This window comes from Rattus norvegicus, chromosome 16, assembly GCF_021556685.1.
Source record: "Rattus norvegicus strain SHRSP/BbbUtx chromosome 16, alternate assembly SHRSP_T2T, whole genome shotgun sequence".
NCBI classification, from domain to species: domain Eukaryota; kingdom Metazoa; phylum Chordata; class Mammalia; order Rodentia; family Muridae; genus Rattus; species Rattus norvegicus.
The window spans coordinates 1,107,058-1,130,293 of NC_141549.1; the positions used below are offsets into that span (position 1 = coordinate 1,107,058).

Below are 23,236 nucleotides of genomic sequence, written 5' to 3' on the forward strand. Positions count from 1 at the left end.
CTCTGTGCTAGAGGGTACAGGCTTTCTGAGCAGGATCCAAAGGTTCCTGGTCAACCACAGGTGAAGACTAATTATGTCCAGGAAGGGCTTAGACAGACAGAGATCAGTTCCTAGCAGGTAGTTGGTTAAATTCTTCCCCTTGAAGCACTTCAAAGGTCACCTCACCTGTATCATCCCTAGTAATGAGATGAGCTCAGGGGTGCAGCTAGACCTGGAATCCTACCCTGGAGCAGCCAGGCAACCTCTGTGCTCTTCCATCAGCCTGGTGATGCCAGGTTAGAGACATGGAAGGAGGGAGCGGGGAGCTCCTTTTCACACGTCTTTTGACTCCAGAGCAGAGAGGAACGAAGTGCCACCTTTACGACTGGTCCTGCCTCAGCCTACTGATGGCAGCCTGGTCCAGAGGCCATACTCACTGCACACTGCATAGATCCTCCAATCACTGCCTCCCTCTTGGCCCTTGGACTTTCTGCCTCCTACGACTCAGGCCCCGCCCTGCCCTAGCAGTGGCCCTCTTCCTTAGTCTTGATGGTTCCACCAGGGTAAGAAACTAGAGGCACTTAAACCTGCTGGAAAGGTGGCTGTGAACTGAGCCTGCTTTGCACAATGCATACTCTGGTGGGTACTGAAGCTGCCTTTTGAGCCAGGGGAACTACGGGAACCTACATTGACTGGGCATAGTGTACTTTGCATCTCTCTGTTTCAACCCAGGCCTATTGCTGACGCTGAGATTGGGAACAGCAAGGCTTGGTCAGTGTTACGAAACCTAGCCTTTAGTTTATAGAGGGCCCAGAAAGGAAGAACAATTTGCCTAGGACTACACAGAATTTCTGGAGGAGAATGCAGAGCAGTTGGCTAACAAGAGGTTGTATTAATAAAGGCCTGAGCCCCTTTGGAGGGACCAATGATGTCCCTAACTGCAGGCAATAAGTGAATGTCATAATTCCTCACTCAGCACACAGTAGGCACTAAATAAGCCATCCCTTCTAGGACTCCAGAGGGAGCCAACTGGCCCAGTAACCTCTTGGGCAGAGAAACGGAGATAACACGGGCCCGGAAATCCCAATGCTTGTGGCATGGGTTCCTCACAAGAGGCCTGAGTGTGATTCTCAGATTTATTGCTCTCAAGGTGTCATGCTTGGTGGGCGGGGAAGGCAGAAAGCAACACGGACTCTGTCCTGTTGGACTCCCCTATCCTCTGCAGCTACTTCTGCATTTCCAGGCTAGAAATAAGGGGTTGGGGACCAGCATGGTGGCTCATCATTGGTAAAGGCTGCCAAACCTGAGGATCGGAGTTCAACCCCCAGGACCTACATTGGTGGAAAGAGAGAACTAATTCCCCAAAGTTGTCCTCCAGTCTTCATGTATCTCCTTCCCCTCAAATCAATACATGCAATGTAAGTTTTTAAGAAAGGGGGTGGGGCCTTCTGCACAGGAGCTTCTGAACATGAAAGTTGGAGAAAGATCAAATTCCAGGGCTGAGTGCCATAACTTAGTGGACGTCAAGAGAACAGGAACTGGCCCTGGTGTTGCATGGGGCTATTCTTGCATCTCAAGGCTGAGAGGGGCTTTGGTGCTGGGGCGGGGTAGCCTTCTGGATGTCCCAATGCTGTGACTGAGCAGGATGCCTGTGACTCCCTTCAGCAAACTGATTTCTCATTTTACAAGTCAAGCTTTCCAGGATTTCTCAGACTATTCTCCCCAACCTGAGCCACCCACCGGGTAAGGGCGGGGGACGCAAGGGGGGTGTCTTCTTCTTGGAAATGTACTGAGACCAGGCCATTCCAGTGTCCCTAAAGGTCTGCAAGTGATTTCATGCCACCCACTTTCCCTAGGGATACTCAGCTGCCACCTGTGGGTGGGTAGTGGAGCAAGTTGCTAACAGTTCATCCCTTGTGACTGTCCGAGGACTGAGGCAGCACCGCCCCTACCCCACCCCCACCCGCACCCGATAGCAGCAGGAGTCAGAATTTGCCTCGGGAAAGGTAGTCGTCGTCCCCCCACCCCCACCCCGCACCCAGACGACACCCTTGCCCCATGTCCCTGTGGACCTGAGCTGCAGTCTGCCCTCAGGAATTCCAGTCTGACTTCACGGCTGCCAGACATTCACAGCTTTGAGAATGATTTCAAAGCTAGCAAACACATTTTGCCTTCTTGTCTTGGTGATGGAAGGAGTGATCTTTCTGGCCCTGAAGGAGTTCAAGCCGAGGTCAGATCAGCCAGCCCTCTGAAGGATATTCTAAACTGGGGGTCTGTGGTGGGGGAGCTCTCCAGCCCGCTCCCCTGTTGGCCCGCGGTGCGCTATGATCACCACCCAAGAGGCTTAGGACTCGCGAGTCTGCGTGGCACGTCTGCACTCCCATGCGGACCTCGTCAATCAAACTGCTGCCCCGGCGAGGCCAAGACTTCATCCGCCCGCCCCAGGCCCTGAGAAAGACCCCCGCCCGGGCGGCCAGCCCGAACCCGCCCCCAGCGGTGTCATTGTTCTCTGACGTCACGAAGCGGCTCCGCCCCTCTCCCCCCACCTTTCCTCCCCACCTCCGGTTCCCCCGGCTGGCGGCCAAGCTGCCTCCGTCGACCCGGCAGAGCAAGGCTCCCCCCGCGGCCCAGCCGGGGCTGCGCCCCCTTGCGCTCTTCCCAACTTGCCTTTGTTATTCCAGCTCCCTTCCTCGCCTCGCCTCCGACACCGTGGCTGCCTGCAAAAAGCGGAGCACGGAGTCATCGCCACACCTGGAGTCCCTAGCGGGCTCCAGCCCAAGCCTCCCCCGCCTGCTCTGAAGGGGAGTGCGTGTGCGCGCGCGCGCGTGTCCAGCCCAGACGCTAGTTATCTTTAGGACTAGAGTCCTTCTAATCAGGAGGCGGATGGGGTTGAGGAAGGGATGTGGAAGAGTAAGGGGAAATGTGTGGTATGTGTACGTGAACCAGAGACGTAGTGCACGGGGGAATGCCTCGTGTTTTGTTTTTGTTTTGTTTTTTTAACGTACCGGGGATGGCATACAGCGATATTTGTGTGTACAATTGTATGACTCCAGGTGCACGGGCATATCTGGGATGGAAAGTGTGTGTACAAGTGTGTGTCGGGGTCGTGCATGCTATGCGTGCCTTGCTGAAAGGTAGGCGCAAATCGGCGTGCCGTTTGTGTAGGAGTTTTTGTGTGAGTGGCAATGGACCTGAGCCAAAGGGAGTGCGCGCTTGGATACATTTAGGGGCCGGTCTGCGAGGAAAGCCCCCGCGAGTGGGCGCACCTAATTGTGCTTCGTGAGTGCCCTAAGGCACGACAGGAGTGGAGCCCAGCTCTGGGCTGTGAGCCGGTTGGGTTATTTCCACCTCTGCAAATTGGGAGCGCTCAGCTCGCAGCGCTCCAGGCGCTTCCTACCAAGCATTATGGCGTTCTTGCTCTAAACTTCAAGTAGCAGTGGTTACCTCTGTATCCCTCGCTCCTTCTCATATGTCAATGGAAGCGCACTTCCACCTCCCCCTACGTCACCCGTGGTAGTGAAGATTAGGGTCCTCTCACCCTCTGTCCCAAAGTCTCCGGGGGAAACTCCGCACACCGTGTCTCATTAGCCACCCAGTCACCCCAATTCAGGTGGCTAACAGAACCTAAGGCCCCAGAGCCAGGGTACCAGCAGGAAGCGGGGTATGCCTTCTGGCAATAATTTTGCTCCTACCAATGTGGTCCTTTCCTAGGCACATCAGTCTCCCGGCTCCAAACTTATGGAATGGCGGGGGGGGGGGGGCGTTAAAGAGCAGTGAAGGGAGGTGAGAGGAGGGACGAGAGAGTGAGCAAAGCAGCATATGAGGGTAAGGGTGGCGAGGAGCCTAACAGGGTCTGGAAGAGAGCTGAGACCTGGGCACAGGGAACAGAGGGAGGAAAAGAAGGGAAAGGGGAGAGGCGGAAGGGAAAGGAAAGGGAAAAGGAGAGCGCAGCGAGCGCGCAGATGGAGAGCGAACCAAGGCCAGCAGACCTGCGCGCTGGAGGCGCGGCGCTCCGCTCCCGCCATTACTCCGTGCCGGCTTTTGCGGGAGGCCGGCGGCGCGGGGCCCTTTGGAAATAGAATAGCCAATGTAATCTGACACTTCAACTTGCTCGGCTCCGGGCGAGTTGATTCACTTACTCACCCCCTAACGCCGAGTTCCTTTTCACTGTCTGTGGACATTAAAAAAGCGAGCGGCGGCGGCGGGCGCCCCGGAGAGCAAGCGGCCGGCCGGGCGAGCTGCGATCGGGCCGCAGAGCAAGCGAGCAGCGCCCGCGCAGCGCGCTGACCCTATCGCCGGCCGGTGAGGAGCGGGAACCAGAGCCGGAGCCGAGTGGATCTCCGCGCTCTCGCTGCGCTCCTCCGGGCTCCAGCCTGCCCTACACGGCGGTGGCAGCGGCGCGTCCTCCAGCGGTGGCAGTGGTGCTCGCAGAGCCCGGTAAGTTTGGGGACAGAGCCAAGCGCCCGTTAGCTCCGAGGCTTCCACCCGCTCCCGGCGGATCGTCAGGGTGCGAGCGCCGGGTACTGTACTAGGGCTTTCCGCTTAAAGGTTTAGCTCCGGCCGGGCGAGAGAAGCCAGCCGTGCGGGCTCGGCGCTGCTGCCCTGGCCGCCGGGGGCGGAGGCCCTGGCCACCAGCGAGCACCCAGCTTGTGTAGAGCGACTCCGGATGAGCGCGGGGACCCGGGGGTTTTCGGATGTACGGGGCGCCGGTGTGGTTGTGCGCGCGGACTCGGTGCCCGCCTCCTGCCGGCGCGCCTCCAGCCGTCGCTCCGAACAGTCGGGGGCCGGCCGGGATACGGATTCGGAGGAGGGAGGAGAGGACCCGGGAAGAACTGGCTGGGTCTCCCTTGCTCCTTTTGGAAAGATATGAAGTTGTGCTCCTGTGTGCGTAGGAGAACCGCCAGGAAGGCGCTGGATTCTAGGGTGGCCAGGGGTTGGTGATGTTAAGTTGTGCCTCCAAATTTCTATGGAGAACACACTTTTGTACATGGGAGATGGGGGCGCGGTTAAGTTGTTTTGGGGGGAGAATAGCTCGGGGAAACGCGGCGCGTGGCTAAAGCAGGACACGTTGAGGAGATGTGTTGAGGCTTCTCGTTCGGGCTTCGGAAGCCGAAGGGGCTTTCAGGCCAACGTCTGGCCGGGGCTGCCCCAGTCGGGAGGCGAGCCCAAGGGGAAGATGTGTGTGTGTGTGTGTGTGTGTGTGTGTGTGTGTGTGTGTGTGTGTGTGTGTGTGTGTGTGTGTGTGTGTGTGTGTGTGTATGCGCGCGCGCGTTGCAAATACGAAAGTAATTTCCCCGTGTTCTTTCTTCCTCTCTGTCTCCGGCGGCGACGGCGGCGACGGCGGCCCCGGGGGAGTGGGAGGCCGACCCGGGAGGAGGTTGGGGGGCCGGGCCGGAGCTGAAGCTGGGTCCGGATTGTGGGAGGGAAGCTCTGAAAGCTTGTTTCACATTCCTGGCGTCAGGGCCAGGGAGAAAACAGTGGGGAGCACGGCCTCGGTGTCGTGGTGCAGGCTGCGGGATCGCGTCGCCCCCTGGCCGGGGACATCTGTCCAGGAAGCTGGCCAGGCAGGGAGAGGGCGCGGTGCAGAGGGCAGGCTCCCCGCCCTGGAGCGGTGGGGGCGCGGGAGAGGGGCGGCCTCCTCTCCCGGCCATTGTGCGCCAGCAGATTTTCACGGGAGACTGCCCCGAAGCCGCGGGAGAAGGCCAGGAGCCGGCCACAGCCTCGGGTTTAAAAGACACTCCAGGAATGTAAACAACCCGGGCGGGAGGGCTAGCGGACGGGAGCGCGCCAGGACTGCGGGCCTGGGCCCCCCACCCTTCCCGGGGGAAAACGGATCGGCGCGGCTACTCTGCCCTTTCCTTTACCTGCTGAAAACTTTCCTTTCTCTGGTTTACAGTTCCACCTTGTGCCTCCAGCCCGGAGCAGGACGAAGGGCCTCTCCCGCAGCCCGGGCTCAAGGAGCCTGGCATCCCGCACCCCACCCGGGAGCCCTGAAAGCCCGGGTGACCAGATCTCTGGTAGATAGCTCGGTCAACATCTGCCCTGGGAGCTGCAGCTTCTTGGGCTGGCAGTGCTAAGAGTAACTGAGGCTCAGAGCCTGCCCGCCTGGATTGCTTGCTCGCTTTCTCCCGCCCTCCTTCCCGCGGCTCCTTCCCCCGCTCTCCCCCTTCCCCTTTCCCCTGACTGCTTTTCCAATGCCCTGACATGAGGGAGGAAGATTTAACTTGGCAGCCCAAACAAATGTTCTCTCTGAGATCTCCAAGAAGCTGGCTGGCGGCTGGGCTGGCGGGGTGAGTGCATCGCTCGGCCAACCTTTCCCTCCTCTCTGCACTGCCAGGGACATTTGGAGCCCCGTGGGTGGACAGCCCCAGGCATGGACAGTGGGGACCAACCCCCTGGATTTGGAAGGGGCCGGTGGAAGCCCCTGCCTTGGCGCTACATAGAGAGCCATTGGCTCTAGCTGCCTCCTGGTGCCAATGGTTTTCTTGAGCAACAGTTTGCCTCTGCTGCAACCTGGGAACTGGGCCTGGTAGACCAGAGGGTTAACTAGTGCAGTCTCCTCCCTCCCTCGTGGGTGTGAGGACAGGCTGGTTACACAGGCAGGGCAGGAGGCCAGAGGCTGTTCCCAGAGGTGCCTGGTTTTGCTTATTACTGTTTTTTCTTTTTTTCTTTTCTCTTCTTTCTTTCTTTCTTTCTTTCCTTCTTTCTTTCTTTCTTTCTTTCTTATTTCCTTCTTTCTTTCTTTTATTTTATTTTGAAGGTACAGATAAAGGGATAGTGACTGGGGCTGGAGAAACAGGCGACTTGGCTGCTGGTGAATCCCTGCCTGCCTCCCTATGCTTGCACAGTGACTGGAGTGTAGAAGAGGGAAGATTTGCCTGTGAGCTGTTTGTGAAGTTTAGATGAGGGGGCAAGCTCATGGTCTTTCTTATCCGGACTGGTTTTTTTTTTAAGAGGTCCAAAGAAGGGGAAATTCCTGGCCCCTGAGTGAAGGCAGAGGGCTTGTGAACACCCGGGAGCCTTGTGCTGACCTTTCCCTCTTCAAGAAGAGGATGTGGAAACACCAGCATCAAACAAAAGGCACATTGAAAGCCCTATCTATCTGCCTAGGAGCGTGTGCAAGGAGATGGTGTTGTCCTCTGAGTTTTATGGTTTTGGTTGTTTTGTTTTTCTCCAAAGGACAGAAGCATCCCTGGCCCAGAGTCACACAGTTAGGAGACCTAGTTTTCTCATATGAATCAGAAGTTTAGACTTGGGAACTTGGTGGCTGGGGCTGGGGGAGGAGCTATAGAGTTTCCAAGACTTGAGCTGCTGTGGTTGTAAGACTTTCTGAGTAGTGCTCACAGGCTCACAGAGGGGACTGGACTTAGGAAAAAAGTTTGAATAAATAACCTTGTCTGTGCACTGCTGGCTTCTTTGTGGGGACAAAATGTTCTTTTTTTTTTTTTTTCATTCTAAGTAAAAGTGTGTGTGTGGGGGGGGGGGGATTCAGGGCAAATGAAGAAAGACCTAGAAGCTGGGGTTTGGTTCAACAACCCCCCTGTGTGTGCCCCCCCCCCATACATGCAACACTTCAACACTTCCCTATCCACAGCAATCCCACATTTTCACCCCTGGCTACTGTTTAGATGACCCACAGGTTCACTCATATCAGAAGCTGGAAGGACCCAGCTGAGAAGACCCACAAACTTGAAGTTTGTATATGTCCTCGGAGTCGGGCGGGGGGGGGGGGGCAAGAGGGCCATGTGTAGGAAGCTTGGATACCTAACTCCAGGTTCACTGAGTAGTTTTGACCTAAGTCTTAGGGTAAAATGTTGTAAGAAACCTGTGCAGCAGCAAGTTAATTTGGGGAACCGTCTGTGGGTATGGTGGCATGATACCAGCACATAGAGCCTGCCAGATAATGACTGGGTCCCATAAATGTTCATTCATAACTGCTCCCATGGGTCCTTGCCAGGTTCCAGCCTCTCCTGCATCTTTATGAGACTCCTAGGGTTTTGTGTAGAGAACAAAGGCTGCTGCCCTAATTACCCCTGACCCTGACCCTGGCTGCAGTTTCTCCTGGTGACTGCTGGATCCTCTCAGCAAGACACAATGGCCTCCACCCAGGCCCTCTCTGGGGGAAATCTTTGTCCTGAAGATACTCTGAGGCAGGGTTGTGCCAGCCTTCTTGGGTACGTGAAGCCTAGACTGGAAGCTTCGGCCATGAGTTACACTGCCCCTCAGGGAGGCAACACATAGCAAACCTACCATAGACACTAGATGGGGAAGGGAAGCATAGCATGAGGCTGTGGTTTGCTAGCTGTGTGGGCCAGGATGTCACTCTGCTGGGCCTCAGTCTCCTGATTTGTAAAGTGGGTTCAAGCCCAGAATGCCTATCATTCCATGGTTGCTGGGAGGATGAGGCCAAAACAAACATTTGAGTCTTCATCCTGAAAGTTAGGCAGCCTCTGGTACAGAACAGACCTATGATGGAAGGGCCAGGTTGGGGGGTAAGGGATGCTGGAAACCTTTTCCAGATGTTGCTCCATTATCCCTACCTCCCTGATAGTTGACTGCTCACTGTTCAACCTTGGCTTACATGCTTCCTGTGCTAGGGTGCTCACCACCACCTCTGGGCAGCATCTGAACTCATTGGATGCCTCCGGGAAAGCCATATCCCCTGAGAATCCTGACTTAAAATGCTTTGGCCTCTCCCAACCACAGGCTTGTTTTCCCTTAATGACCATGAGGTCTGAGTCCTGTATCATAATGGAATGATATGTGTACATGGGGTGTGGGGGGCACCCTTCCAATAGCTGTTTCCAGCCTTTTGAAATGAGAGAAGTGCAGGGAAGGGTCTGCCCAAGAGGTTCTCTTCCATTGACTCTAGGATACCAGGCTTGTTTCTTGATGCTTCTTTCCCCGCACAATTGCATTTGACCTGGGAGGAGCTGCATAGCGAGGGTAGGGTCAGGTCAGGGGCCCAGGATTGACTATTCATGTGTTTAATGAGAATCTACAGAGTGAAGACGGTGGCCCTCGAGACCCAGAACTATGCAAGACACTCTTAGGAGCTTTTGTCCAACAAGGGCAGAAAGACCAGTCCAAATAAATAATTACCCACCAGCCTCTGGCTGCCTGCCACGCGCACATGAGAAAGGGCGTGGCCACAGCCCCTTCCTTTGCCTGCTATGGTCCATCTAGAATCGGTATTTTTCAAACTTGTTTGGTCCCGCAAACAACAGTGTCAGCTACTGTGTGGAATTATTTTTCATTTAACAGAGAAGGAAACGAAAGCTTAGAGAGAGGCCAAGAGGTTGTGCTTAAGCCAGGACTCAACTGTAGGCCTTACAGATCCCTACCTCACAGTGCATTGAGCAATAGCCCCAACTATGCTGGGATGTGCCACAGAAACCTGTGTGGGCCCCAGGGGTGGCAGTGAGGGAATGAGCAGAAGCAGCAATTGTTTCCAGGAAGGGTCACAGGTCAGCTTCCCTGCATCTGGCTATATACAGTCAATGCCTCTAGCAGCTCGCTCTCTCCTCTCTCTCTCTCTCTCTCTCTCTCTCTCTCTCTCTCTCTCTCTCTCTCTCTCTGTCTCTCTTTCTCTCTCTCTCTCTCCCCCCCTATCTAGAGCTTACACTGAACCTCAGATTCTGTCTGCCCGCCTAGGTGTCTGTATGTACCAGCTTCAGCTCTGCCAGGCCCTGGAGGAAGAAGCAAGATTGTCCCTGGGCTGCTATGGTTTCTATAGATACAGAGTATGACTCAAACTGCCCCTCCTCTGGCTGAGTCAGTCTCCTACACTATGTAGGGTGGCCGCCCTTTAGGGCCCCTGGATACTCCCTCCCCTCCACCATGGCCACCACTTTTGCATCTGGTCATCTGGAGCCTAACTGACTGCCACTTTTTGATACCCACTTTGACTGGTGGGATTGTGGGCAGTGGGTAACTGGGCAGGCTGAGATGGTACCTCCCCAGGAAGTCTGACCCAGCCTAGCCAGGCACACCTGTGCAGGTAATGACGGTAGCCCCGAGGGACCGGAGCCTGCCCCTCCCATTAGGTCCAGCTGCCAGGGTTACTACAGGATTGTGCTGGGGGAGGCCGGGGTGTCTGAGCTAATTAGATTTCTTAGATTTCAACGCTCCCCTAATCCTGTTAGCCTGGCTATAATTGTAACCACTTCAAGGTTTTGGCCGTAGCAGACTGTTGAAGACAGACGGTGTGTGGAGACTCTGCCTAGCCCTAGCCCTAGACAACAGGTTGGTGATAGGGACTGCCTTCCCAGGTCTCTTGGGCGGTGGTGGTGTGTGTGTGCTGGGGGTGTGTGTGTGTGGGTTCCTATAGCATGTTTGAATCACAAGCTGTCAGAACAGATAATGCCCTTCCAAAGGTTTCCTAGGTCAAATCCTTGTTTGAACCAGTGGGGAAGATGGGGAAGCTGAGGCTGGAGAGTAACATGGAATGACAGGGGCTTCGATAACTAGAATGGCTTATTCTTGGGACCATTAGAGCAGGCTTTGAACCTCCAGGAGCTATGAATCTTCCTGTGACACCTGTCCCCAGAAACAGGATTTGAGGGACGGACTTATTCCCTGTTGGTGGGTCCACATGCCTCTTCCCTTCTCCTCCAGCACATGTGCTTATCTCTGCCTATCTCTGTCCCTTGCCCTTAGATGGGGGGGTGTCAATTCACTTGTCCATCAGTTTTTCCCCCACATGCTTGTCAAACTCTATGCAGACCAGGACATGGCCAGGCCATGGATGGCAAGACTGTGAGAATAGGACTCTTTTGTGTTTTCAGTGGCTCCTTGTCCAAAATTCCTTTGGGGTATTTGGCTTGAACGGAAACTACTCACAATAAGGGATTCCTCTGTGGTCTACAGAACCCTTCCCTGCCTGGAGGCTCCCCCTAAACCCCAAAAGGCTCACCCTATGTTCTTAGCTGTGAACCGTAGGAAGAAACACCCCTTCTACCCCAGAACCCCTTTTCTCGCCCAGGACAATAGAACATTATAAAGCAATGATTAACTTCACTCAAGGTTAGCAGTACACAGAGATGAACTAAACCCAGAACCTGGGCTCTGGCAGTTCATGAGTTCATTAGACATTTACTGAACATCTACTATTGGCCAGTCTTTAGTGCACCCCCATAAAGACTTTTTGTAACCTATCTCAGGAGCCCAGCTGGATTGAGGGAGGGAAGGGGTGACCCTTGAGTTCATTTTTAAGGACAGTCTCTAAACCTCTTGTAGTATACAAGCTTGATTGTGTGCATGTGTTTATATGTCTACATGTTGAGAATGGAATGGCAATGCGAGAGAAGTCAAACCAAGTTCCCTTTGAGAGAATCCAAGCTCTCACATGCCAAGGTTTCCTCCCCTCCAGTCCCCCAACCCGTCTTCTGAGCTCGTTTGGCTGATGGCTTCTCTGCATGTTGTTGGTTCCTCTCTGGACAAGGAACCTGCTGGCTCCACCCTAAGGGTCACCTGTGTCAGGTCCAGGTGACAGCTGCTGGAGGAAAAAGGGACCGGGCTCAGGATGTAATTGTCTGGACTTTGCTCTGTCCTCAAGGCTCCTGCCCAATCCCTGCACCCTGGGTGGACCTTGACCTCAGCTGGGTCAGTTGAGAAGCTCAGAACACCATTCCAACAGCCGGCATGCAGCCTAGCCCAGGAACAGACAGAATCAGGGAGCTCTCTGGAAAGAGTCTTGACTTTTTTTCTCCTTGTGTTTGGAAACACAAAGAGTCCTTCCAGAGTCTCTATTTGTCTTTTTGGATGGCAGAACGGGAGAGCCTAAACCCAGAGGGGTTCAGGGACAGGACCTAGGTCCACCAAGATGGCTTTCCTACAGTAGGATGCCACAGCAAGGAAGCTGGGAAGGGGCTGGTTCAGGTGGACAGGATTGTGTATCACTGAAGTTGCTATTGTTTACACACTTAAAATCATTTACTGAGTTCCCCCATCCCTGCTTCCACCCGTGTGTGTGTGTGTGTGTGTCTGTGTGTGTGTTTGGGTTTGAGTGTGTATATGTGTAGGTATGTGTGTATCTAAATGTGTATATGTGTGTGTATGTGTGTATCTGTGTGTACGAAAGTTTGTTTGTCTGATGGTGTGTGTGTGTGTGTGTGTGTTTGCATTTCTCACCAGGACCTTAGCTGATTAGGATACGTTGACTGACCAGTGAGCCTCAGGGATCTCCCTGTCTCTGCCTCCCAGTTCTGGGATTGTAAGTGGAGTGCACCACTCCCCTTGGCTTTTTCCGTGGGTCCTGGAGATTGACCTGGGTCTTCATGGCAAGTGCTTCAGAGACTGAGACAACCGTCTCCCCAGCCTCTTTCAGGATTTTTTTCTGACTGTCTGGAGTCTGTTCTCAACTCCATCTTTTGTATTTGACATCTCTGGCCTTGGCTTCCATATCTTTATAAGAGTTATTCATACTCTAACAATCACTAACATGCCGCCCTCCCAATAGGTTAAGAAGCTAGAGATGAGTGCTCAGTGCCTGGCTGTACCAAGTGTCTTAAGGAATGGTAGCCTTAGTCACTGTCATGAGTGCCTTCCCTAAGTCCTACTTCCAATGTACCGATTGCTCAAGGTCAAACTGACTCAGAACCAACCAAAACATTCTGATTCCTTGTCTGTAGGGCCTTGTGAAGCATCGGAGGGGTACCTATCCTCTCATAGAGGCAATAATAACCCAAAGACTAATAATAATAATCCAAAGACATTCAAACTCAACCTACCAAGAGGCTTGGTACCCCTGGAGAATGTCCTAAGTCATCTATCCGGCTTTCTGTCTGAGAGTCTTGCTTTTCCCCCTACAATAGTTTATAGCATCTGTGAAGGAGGACAGAGAATGGCACCTTTGGTTACTCATAGACCCCTCTGAGTTTCAGTTTCCTAACCCACCAATTAGGAACTGGGATGATGTCACAGCATCCTGATTCCGGTTAATGAGGTAGCACAGCACGCACTACCCCGCCCCCCCAAAACTGTCGACCTAGTGTGCTTGAGAGGAATTCCTATGGTAAAGAGCACGCAGTTTCATTCTTATAGCCCCCACCTTCGGGAGAGATGGCCCACAGATGGCTTCAGCGTGGACATCTTGAAACGGTATCAGAAGGATGCCCTTGCCCACAAGGCTGGTGTCCCTGACCATGAGAGGAGTAGCTGGGCGTGTCTCGAAGCTCCTCTTGGCCACGTTCCACATTTTACTGGTGGGAAAACCAAGGTTGGAGAAAGAAAAGACACTCAACTAAAGTCCCTAAGGAAAGAAAGGCCTCCTGAGACATATTTCCTGGGCCAGGGTCGAGTGGTCCTAGGAATGTAGGATGAATGATTGTAGGTATGGCCTTCTGGAATAGTCTGGTGTTCCTGGGACACAGTCCTATCTCCTGCAGCGTGGAATGACTGTGTCCAGATTCAGGCCGAAGCTCCTTTGGGAGGATTAGGTGGGGAGAAGTTCCCCCCAACTCTTTCTCCAAGGAAGGCAGTAGACCAGGTCAGACGCTATGTGGCTCCTGGAGAAGGACACTCCACCTGGAGAAGAGCTGCCTGCCATGACACAGTGAAGTGGCCTTCTCTGGGGGCTTTGCATGCAGAGAGGCAGTTTGGGTAGGGCCTTGTGGAGGGGCTGTGACCCCCACATGCCACTGTGGTTAGCACATCATTTCCCTGGCTTACAGTCTTTATGTTGTGACTTTCTGGACTTCAGGAACTGTCTGGGTGTCTGACAGGGAGAGGAGGCTGCTCACTGCCCTTCAGCCTCTCTACTCATTGTGCATGGGCGACTGGAGCCCCAGCGCCTCACTGTGTTGTAGATCCTGAGAGAAGAACTGAAATTCCGGGGGGAATTCTAGTTCTGTTAGGATGTTTGCTGTGATGCTATGAACTCAGCTTCTGCTGGATCCCCTCACTGAAGGGTGAGCCTTCAGTGCCCCCAGCCGGCCTGAGCTGACTTTGAATTTCTGCTGTTTCTTCTCAGCCCAGCTGGTCCCTTCATGCAGGGGTGGGCCTGCTTGGAGGGTTTGAATCCATTCAGGCCTCAGAATTCTTGGGTTTTCTGACTTGGATAGTTTCCCTCTTTGCCTGCTCCCTCAAAGTGCCAAGGCTACACGGCGTGTTCTATACCACCCACAGGTTCCACATACCCACTTCCAGTATTCCTGGGACCTTTGGTTCCTATGTCCTTGAGGTATCTTGGCAGCCACATCCTGAATAGTTATATGTCCTGTGTATGGCATCCCCAGAGTGTCATGTGTGGCCTTGTGCGTCTCCAGTAGTTCCAGCTCCAGAGTAAGGCTGTTCCTTACTCCCCAGCAGTCCCTTCCAACTGAAAAATCCCATGTTCCATGGGGCTTAGAAGGGCTCCTGGGGCCCAGTTTTCATCGCAGAACCATGAAGACTTCAGGATTCACCCCTCTTTTTTACAAGCGGAATTGTATTGCCTGAGTCCTACTCAGCTGAATCTAAGGCAGGATGGAGTAAGCAGAATGAGCTCCCTGGAGGGGATGGCTTTCTTTTGGCCCCAAATTTCTAAGTTAGGTTCTATCGATGTGATAAAACACCAGGGCCAAAGCAACCCGAGGAAGAAAGGGTCTATTTCCTCTTACAGCTTGTAGTCCAGGAAATACAGGGCAAGAACCCGGTGCAGCACCCTGGAGGCTGACACTGACGAAGAGTCCATGGAGGACTGCTGTGTACTGGCTTGCTCTTCAGGGCTTGCTTAGCCTGCTTTCTGAGCACACCCAGGACCACCAGCCCAGTGAGAGCCCCACCCAGAACCAGCTGCGTCCCTCCCCCTTCAATCACTAATTAAGAAAATGCGCTACAGACGTGTTTACAAGTTGATCTTCTGGAGGTATTTCCTCAATGGACTGCCCCTCTTCCCAAATGGCTCTAGCTTGGGTCAAGTTGTCATAAGACTAGGCAGAGCACTGGGCCTTCTTCCATTCTTTGCCATCTGGGCAGCCAGAAGACATCAGGCTGGATGGGGAAGTAGCACACTCTGGTCAGTCGTGGGATGTGGAAGTGGCTAGGGAGGCAGATTGTTGGGACACAGGGGGAAGAAAGTGGCTGGCATTTGCTGAGCAAGCAGGATCCTGTACTGGGTGCTTTTGGAGGGTGGTTTTTGTCTTTCAGGCTCTTCCTGTCACATTCATTGACAGCTGGAGGTGGGGGCAGTATGGATGTGAGAAATGTGTCCTCTCTAGCCAGCCTCCTGCTGGCACTTGCTTGAGTCCAGCATGTCCCTGACTCCCCACAGCCGTCTGTCTAGGCCCATTCCACCCAAACACTTGTCTGCCCCAAAGCGCTCTCTGTAAGAAGCCCTGGGTTTGGAATCAGAACTTTTGGTGTTGCTTCCTCCTGTGGCATTCCTTGCACCTGTTAGGAACAACAGACAGGAGGCCCTACCCTTGTCAAGTGCTATGCAGTGTCACCATGTCGGACAGCATAGAGAGTATTATTACCACATGCATCAGTAATAACATCAGCCCAAACCAGGCCAACCCTTCATTTACCCACTCTGTCTAAACCAGAAGGATAGGCCACTAGCTGGGCTGGAACTGGAACCTAGGTATCCCAACCATGCAGCATGTGGCTGTCCCTACATAAGCCCTCCACTGGAGTGAGTAAGGATCAGGTATAGGGCCATCTATGGCTGTCAACAGGGTCTCCACCCTGCTTGGGATTTCTGCTTTGTCTCACAGAGGTCTGGGTCCTAAGCCCCTGACCCTGCTCTCTAGAGTTGTTGGGTCTGGGGTATTCATTCACTGTGCTGTCAGGGTTATTGTTGTTCCTTGATCATGGCCTGCTTGTGGCTGCCATTCTCTAGCAAGACACTTTTCAGTGCATATGGGGCTGTCTTGTATTTTGCCAGTTGTCACTTAATAGAGCCAGGGCCCCCAGAAACCGTTGCCACCCTCTGAAACTCTTTACCCACGTGCCTGGCCTATTTGGCCACAAAATGTTGCTTTGTCCTAGACCACAGTTCGGATTTGCTGCTGCAGTGTCAGGTGACACGAGCCCTCCCAGAACCCACAGATCCAGAGATGATGAAGAGGAACCCTCTCACCCTCCCTCCTTCTCCCCACTCTCCAGGTAGGGAACCAAGGCCCAGAGAGCAGAAACAAAACTAGTGAGATGCTGGGTGCTCCTACCCTCGCAGCCTGGCCTCCATATGCCCCCGTCCTCCACTCTGAAGCTGGCCTTGTCCCTGCTGGACCAAGTGCATGCTGGATGGGGACCACAGCAGAACAGCAGCCTCTGTATGGTTCTTAAGATTCTTAAAGTAGGGGTTGGGGGTCTAGTTCAGTGGTAGAGCACTTGCCTGGCAAATACAAGACCCTTGGGTTTGGTCCTCAGCTCCAGGGGTCATGGGGAGTTGTGTGTGTGGGGGGGGTCTTAAAGTCATTTAGGCCTGTTTCCCTGTGACAGTTAGGGAGCATCTCTCACTAGCCTGAGAACTAAGCTAGAGATTTTGTCCTCTCCCCCCAGGAGAGAGTGGTTATCTAGAATCCCTTAGGGTTGTCACCTCTACTGGCACTACTACAGTACCTACTCTGTCACCATGCCTATTAAACACTTGGAATTGGGAAGTGCCCTGGACACCTGGTCCACACTTAGCACTTGGTCTCTGGTTTCCTTTTCAGCCAGGCCTAGAATTCACTCTGTAGCTGAGGACACCTTGAACTTCTGATCCTCCAGACCTGCCTTCTAGGGCTGAGACTATAGGCAGGTACCATCGCATGCAAATTATTCAAGGTCAAGGGTCAAACTCAGAGTTTTGTGTCATGTGTTATACCCCCCGTCCTTACTAACTTCTTATTTGGAGGCAAGATCTGGTTTAGTTGCCCAAGCTGACCTTGAACTACAGTACAGGTGGGGCCTTTCACTTCTCTTTCACCTGTCTCAGCCTCCCAAGCAGCTGAGCCACCAGGCTCACACAGCACACCACAGCTTTCTAATGTGTGGGGCACCTCAAGCCTGGAGCCTTGACATTCTCTCTAGTCTCTTCATTCAGTCCTGTGAACTCCTTTTCATCCCTAAGAAGCCAGGTCAAAAGCTGCACCCTGAGCTTGTCCCCTGATCGTATCAGAGGCTGGGAAGGTCTCCACTGAAGGCTAGGCCTCTTTCCTCCCCTCTGCTCTCTTTCTTATTTGCTTTCTGTTATCCTAGGCTGGGGCTGGGACTGGGCCTCCCTTCACACCCCCTCTTTCCGCCCGAGTCCTCACAGGTTGGCCCAGGGCCGGCATAGAGGAGGTAAGGAAAACATTTCAGTGTATTCCTGGAGCAGTAGCTGGTTACTATGGAAACAAGGAAGTGTTGCAACTTCCTGAACTTGAGGTTGGGGTCAGAGAAGGCAGCTCTGTCTTGGTTTCATGAGATGGACCTAGGATGACAGCCCTGGGGTTCTTCCTAACTTCAGGTTGTCTGTGGTGGGCACTTTCCAGTCTCTGAGCCTCATTTTACACCTTCAGGAAAATGTAGACATGGGGGTGCTTATCTTTCAGTTTTAACTTCATCTGTCTTCCCATGTGATAAATGGTCCCTTTGCCCTCTTCAGGCCTCAGTTTCCCAGCTTTGCTCATCTATTTCCCCAAAAAGATACTTTATCCAGTGTCTACACCCAAGCGTCTGTAGCCTGATTGCCCTTGTCTACACTCTGACTGCAGGGACACAAAGAGGGAAGTCCCCACAACTAGGGCTGCAGAGAGTAGAGCACGAGGTGGGTGGAGGGGTTGTCAGCAAACCAGGCCAGCTGACTCTGGTCTGAGCCAGCATATGCCCTGGGTCACCTTCCCTTACCCTGAAAGTGGCCTGAGCCAGTGTGGGTCAGGGTGGCCCTTGACTTTGCTGAACACTACTAGCTTTGCCTTGTGGTGTCATGCTATGGCAGACCCTGCCCTGTCCGGTCCTCTGAGGTCTGACACATCCCAAGTAGCTTCAGAGAATGTCCCCTGCCCACAGCAGTAGGTGAGCAGCATGTTCTCACTGTTTCCTCTCTCTGCCTGATTGCTCGGAGTCTCGAGTCAGCCAAGCTCAAGCTGCAGCCTCCCCCGCAGCCCTGCAGCTGCAGCAGGTGTGTCTGAGCTCAGCCTTGTCCACACATGACACAGAAATGGGCTTAGAATCAAGCAGCCTAGCCCAGGCCCCCACTGCCATGCATACCTGACAGGCATCAGAGTTTGGCTGCCCACACCCACTTTGGATCCTTTATGCCTGTAGAGTAGACCAGGTCTCCCCCAGGTCTGGGACTAGTCGGGTCTGGAGGAAAAGGTTTCACATCCTCTGCAGCTCAGCTTACTAATCTATAAAATAGGAAGGGAGGGAGGCTGAGTAGACTGGGGCAGGCTGCTGAAGTTCTCTGGAGCTCAGACGCACTCAGTGGGCAGGCAGTTGCAGGCTGGAGCCCAGAGCCTGGAGATGTCCAGGAATTTGGGGGGGATGGGGGAGGGGATATAAGTCCACATGCTGTGGTATATGTACCTCAGTAGCAGAATGCTTACCTAGCAGACCCAAGGTTCATAGTTCTACTCCACAGGAATGAAGAGCGGGAAAGGGAGGGAGGGAGGAAGGAAGGAAGGAAAGAAGGGAGGGAGGGAGGAAAGAAAAACGAAGGAAGGAAGGAAGGAAGGAAGGAAGGAAGGAAGGAAGGAAGGAAGGAAGGAAGGAAGGAGCGAGCAAACACCATTTCTGACCTAAGGGACCAGCAGTCATCCAGATAGGTCTTCCTTCCCTCCAGTTGCCAGCTGTTTCCTAGCCCCAGAAGACGCTCTGGCCAGGGTCTACTGAGTAGTTTGCCTCTCACTACCTCGCAGTCTCGTGATCTGGACAAACCCTATGCTCTCCCTACACCGTGGGACACCGAGACCATGCCTGCCTCTGGAATGCTTTTGGAAGCCTGTTTGAGCCTTTTGGTTACCTAGTAGACAGAGTCCTCACACTAGACACCCCCCAACCCCATGCAGGTTCCATGCCAGGTCTCACTTCCAGATTCTCCCTTTGTGGGTGAGAGCGGGTATATGTTTCTCGCTGAGGCCAGGAGACCACCTCAGATCATTCCTCAGGTACCGCTCATTTTTTTTTTCCTTTTAAATGACCTGTTATTAGTGAGTAGACGTTTGTGTGCCTGTGTGCATATGTGGAGGATATGTGTGCTACGGTGCATGTATGGTGGTCAGGGGATCCGAGGGCAGCTTTATGAAATCAGGATTGTGAAGTCTTGGAATTGAACTCAGGTCATGAGGCTTGTACAGCAATAGCCTTTGCCTGCTGAGCCATCTGGTCACACCTATTGGGCTTGTTTTGGTTTGGTTTTGAGTCAGGCTCCCTCACTGACTTGTCTCTGCCTCCCCAGCACTGGAAGGACAAGGGAAACAGCCTTTTTCCCATGGGTTCTGGGGAATCAGTGTCAGGCCCTAAGCTATACCCAGTGAGTTATCTTTCCAGCCCTGGGATTTGTGCACAGCCACAGAAGCCAGTTCTTTACAGCGTGGCAGTGAAAGATCTTACTTCTCTGTTCACTGAGGTCCCCTTGGGGGCCCACCAGCTTTCTGCCTTCTTCCTGCTTTGAGACACGTCCCCAGACAGTGCCTGGGACAGAGAAACCTTGAGTCAAGCTGGGTGTAGCCATGAGTACTCACTCAGAAGGAAGTCTCTACCATCATCTGGATGACACAGAAAACCCAGATTCTCAGAGTGTGGGGGTCCCCAAGAGTTTTCCACCTTTTCAGAATCGTTATTTTAAAAAAAAAAAAGTCATCTTTTTTGCAAGTCCCAAGACTACCACTGATTTCTTTACCTTTGGCTAGCATCTAGCTGTCAAACTGGTGCTTTCTGTTTCCTGCTTGAGTAGTTCCTTTATTTGCCTTGTTTGAGCAGCTACTTTATTCTTTCTCTTTCGGATCCTTTCTAGTGATAAATGCACGTCTTGTTTTATTTGGCTTTCTCATACAAAACAGCAGGGAGGGTTAGTAAACTCTGCCTTGGTTGTTCTTCACTCCGTAAGTGGTGTGGTAGTGTTGCTTGTTTGTTTTTGTTTTTTACTTCTGGAGCCCCAGCCCTCCAAGCCTTTTCATTGTCTGCTGACAGCTATGTGCAGTGGACTGGCAGTGCATCTGCAGAAGGCAGTCTGCTAGTGCAGGCTTCTCACTGCACAAATGCTGCTTACGTCGTAGCTCCCTGCCGATTATATATTTATTAAATAACATCCTGGAGAATGATGGTAGAGTGTCTGCAGGGAGGGAAGTCTTTATTCTGATTTGCATAAGGTCACCATAAGACTCAGACTACAGTTGTTATCGCCTCGCTGAGCTGTCTGTAATGTGGAAGTCACCTTGATGCCACCCTATGACTGCAACAACAAGATTGAGTTTCTGACCAAGAGTCTGTCTTGTGGGAGAACACCTGAACTCGACCTTCTGATTTCCAAAGCCCTCCGTACGACCCTCCATATACTCCCTTCCTGCCCTCAGTTCCCCTGGCCACCAGAATGGGTCTAAGTAAAAGACACCTGCTCCCTTCGCTCTTGGCCTTACCACAGCAAGGCCTGGCTTTCAAGGCTGTCCGTTATCTGGTCCCACTTAGAATTTTCCTTGAATTTTGTTCCCTCTGCTCTGTATGCCTGGGGAACTCCTTGGCATCCTGCAAAGCCTGCCTGAAGCTTCAGCCTGTCTTAGTCCAGCAGCCCAGCCAGGTCAAGTGTATAGGCCACCCTTCCCCTGATTCCTCAGGCACTGCCTGCCGACTTCTGCAGCAGCCTTTGTCATCGGGATGGCCGCCACTCTCAGCCCTGGCTTGCCAACACCCTGCACCACGGCTGGCAGCTAGTAAGCATTCCAGAATGCTCTCTACACAGTGAATAATAAGTGACGTCACCTTTGACACAGTGCTGGTGGGTCTGTGGTTTGGAATACACAGCCTCGAATTTGGGAGGAATGAAACACCTCAGCGTCAGGATTGCAGCTGGGCCCATAAGCCTGTCCAAACCCCACCGTGCTTTCTTGACCTTCTTGACCTTTCTGGTTGGAGCAGAGAGCCAGGCCTTGGCTCTCAGAGCACCTTCAGGGCAAGGCTGTTATGTATAAAATGGCCAAGTCTGGAGACACCTGTACGTCTTGCTGACTACCCTGGTTTTGCTGGCTCGGAGAACTATCTCAGTTTTAGTAGCCTAGCCAGGCTGAAGGACCTCTTGGGCAAGACCCTGGGCAGATCTGGGGCCTGGGCCACATAGGCAGCCTACACACCAGGCAAGTCTATGGCAAATGGCCCTGGCTTGCCAGCTCTGGGGACGGTAGAGGGAGGGCCACCTTCTGCTGGGTAAACATGGTGTCCAGGCCTGCCCAGGCACATCCCTGGCCCTTTCGGTTAAAGACACAGGACAGCATTTCATTTCACCAAGCCTGGAGTTGCCGGGTGGCAATGAGAAATGACAGGTCGGGACATGAGGGAATCTATAAGCCTTTCTGGACTCAGCCCTGCCGGTTTTTACCTGATCGTAGCACAGGCTGCAGGAGTATGTTAGGGGGACTGTGTCACTGTCACCCAGCCAGGCTCTGACTGCAGTTCCTCCTCTCTCTGCCATGGTTTCTCTACTGGCTGCTCCTGAGCCCTGGTGGGGGGGGGGGTGTGAGCTACTCCTGGGTTAAGCCAGGACTGACTGGTGCCACCTCTGCATTCCTATGGCAGACACATTCCAGTCCACGATTACTCAAGGTGGCTCTTTGTTCTTTGGGACACCCACTGGGCTCCAGGCAGTCTTCTGGGCTTGTTCCTGGAACAGTTGCCTCTGCAATGGGAGATCCTATCCGTCTACTAGACTTGGAGTAGAGCTCAGCACCATGTCTCTAGATCTTTCTCTTGACATTAGGCCTTCTGCTGAGGTGTGTGTGTGTGTGTGTGTGTGTGTGTGTGTGTGTGTGTGTGTGTGTGTGTGAAGACAACTTTTAGGAGTCAGTTCTTTCTTTCCATTTAGCGTGTCTGTACCTGTTGATCATCTCTTAGGCTTGACTCCTTGTTTTGATCTGTCTGTTGGTGTGCCTGAGTAACGTTCTGGTCATAAATGACCAGTGTTGCCCAAATGAAGAGCCCTGAGTACTGCCTAGACTGTTTGCCCTGGGAAGGGTCATTGCCTCTTGAGAGAGCTTCCGTGGTCCATGGCAGAGGCAGAACTCTTCCAGGTCCTCTGTTCTCACCCACTGGAGCTGAGTGGTCCTGCTCTATAGCCCTTGACCTTTGTGTGAACAGAGTTCAAGACACACGTGGAGACAGAGAGCAGGGCTGGCACTCCAGCCCACTTGCCTTCCCAGGCAGGATAACTTGCTGGGTCTTGCTCTCTCCTGTCTTCTACACTGTAGAGCTAATGTGGCTTCCTTGGCTTGTGGCAGGGCTAGCAATGGAGTCTCCCGAAAGCTGGGTGGTTCCTGGGATCCCTCTGTTAGATCCCGAAGGAAGCAGGTAGAAATCAGAAGTCCTGGGTTCTGGTGGGCATGGAGAGGTTTGTGCTGTGTGTGCCTACATGCTCAGGTGCACCAACAAAATGCCTTTGTCAGTACATCATAGACTCCAGCTTGGAAGGCAAGGAACTCACTCACTCTCTGCAGGGCAGCCACCCCCTCTGACCCCCAGATGCATCTGGGACTGAGGGATGCAACAGTTCCTGCCTTGGTCTTTGTCCCACTCCTCACTGACAAGGCCACCACTCTTTCATGTCCTCTTGACCATGTGGCCCCTCCACAGTTCCTGGGTTTCTGGAGGGAGGGAACAGGTTGCAAAGATCCGGGAAGAGCTGCAGTGTAATTTTATTTCTGTGGTTTTCCTTTCAAGCTGTCACAGTAAATCTATTTTACTTGTCACTTTGTAAGTCATTATGCAGAATTAAACCTTTTACTAGCTTTTAAGGCTTCTGCAGCCATGGACGGCCCGCTTTGCCCCTGTGCTGCCTTCTTCTACCTCCCGCCTGGCTGGGGAACCTCTAATGCTCCAGGCAAGGCCTGCTGCTGCTTTCTTCAGGCCTGCTCAGTTAGACTGCATATGGGACCCAGGACAGAGTGCGCCATTGCTCAGGTAGCTACCTGACCTCACGAATGGGGAAGCCCAATGGGGATTCAAGGCTCACACTCGGTTCCTTGAACACCCCTAAAGTGGTGAGGCAGCAGAGGTTCTGCGAGCCAGAAAGCACGGGATGCTGAGATGGAGGAGACTGGCATCTCCTGGGACTGTGGCATGAGTGCTCTAGACTTATGGGTATTCAATTTTAGATCACAGA

The 23,236-nt window shown here is 53.2% G+C and overlaps 1 protein-coding gene and 1 long non-coding RNA gene across 12 annotated transcripts in view; one reads left to right on the forward strand and one right to left on the reverse strand.

Annotated features, from left to right (window-relative positions):
* Positions 1-6,064, reverse strand: part of LOC103693859 (uncharacterized) — a 179,229-nt gene extending 173,165 nt beyond the window's left edge. The window contains exons 1-2 of one of the 4 annotated variants that reach the window (XR_015640146.1): positions 5,844-6,064; positions 2,647-2,696 (exon numbers count right to left, since the gene is read on the reverse strand). This is a non-coding gene — a long non-coding RNA (uncharacterized LOC103693859). Of the gene's footprint in view, positions 1-2,646; positions 2,697-4,122; positions 5,130-5,843 lie in introns of those variants that run through there. The other 3 variants (XR_015640143.1, XR_015640145.1, XR_015640144.1) reach the window with 3 other exon arrangements.
* Zmiz1 (zinc finger, MIZ-type containing 1) overlaps positions 4,086-23,236 on the forward strand; it is a 205,277-nt gene continuing 186,126 nt past the window's right edge. For 4 of the 8 annotated variants that reach the window (XM_087588553.1, XM_087588559.1, XM_087588556.1 and 1 more), the window contains exons 1-2: positions 4,155-4,416; positions 5,876-6,269. The gene's annotated coding sequence lies outside the window, so the exon portion shown is untranslated. Of the gene's footprint in view, positions 4,417-5,875; positions 6,270-23,236 lie in introns of all 8 variants that reach the window. The other 4 variants (XM_087588558.1, XM_087588555.1, XM_087588562.1 and 1 more) reach the window with 2 other exon arrangements.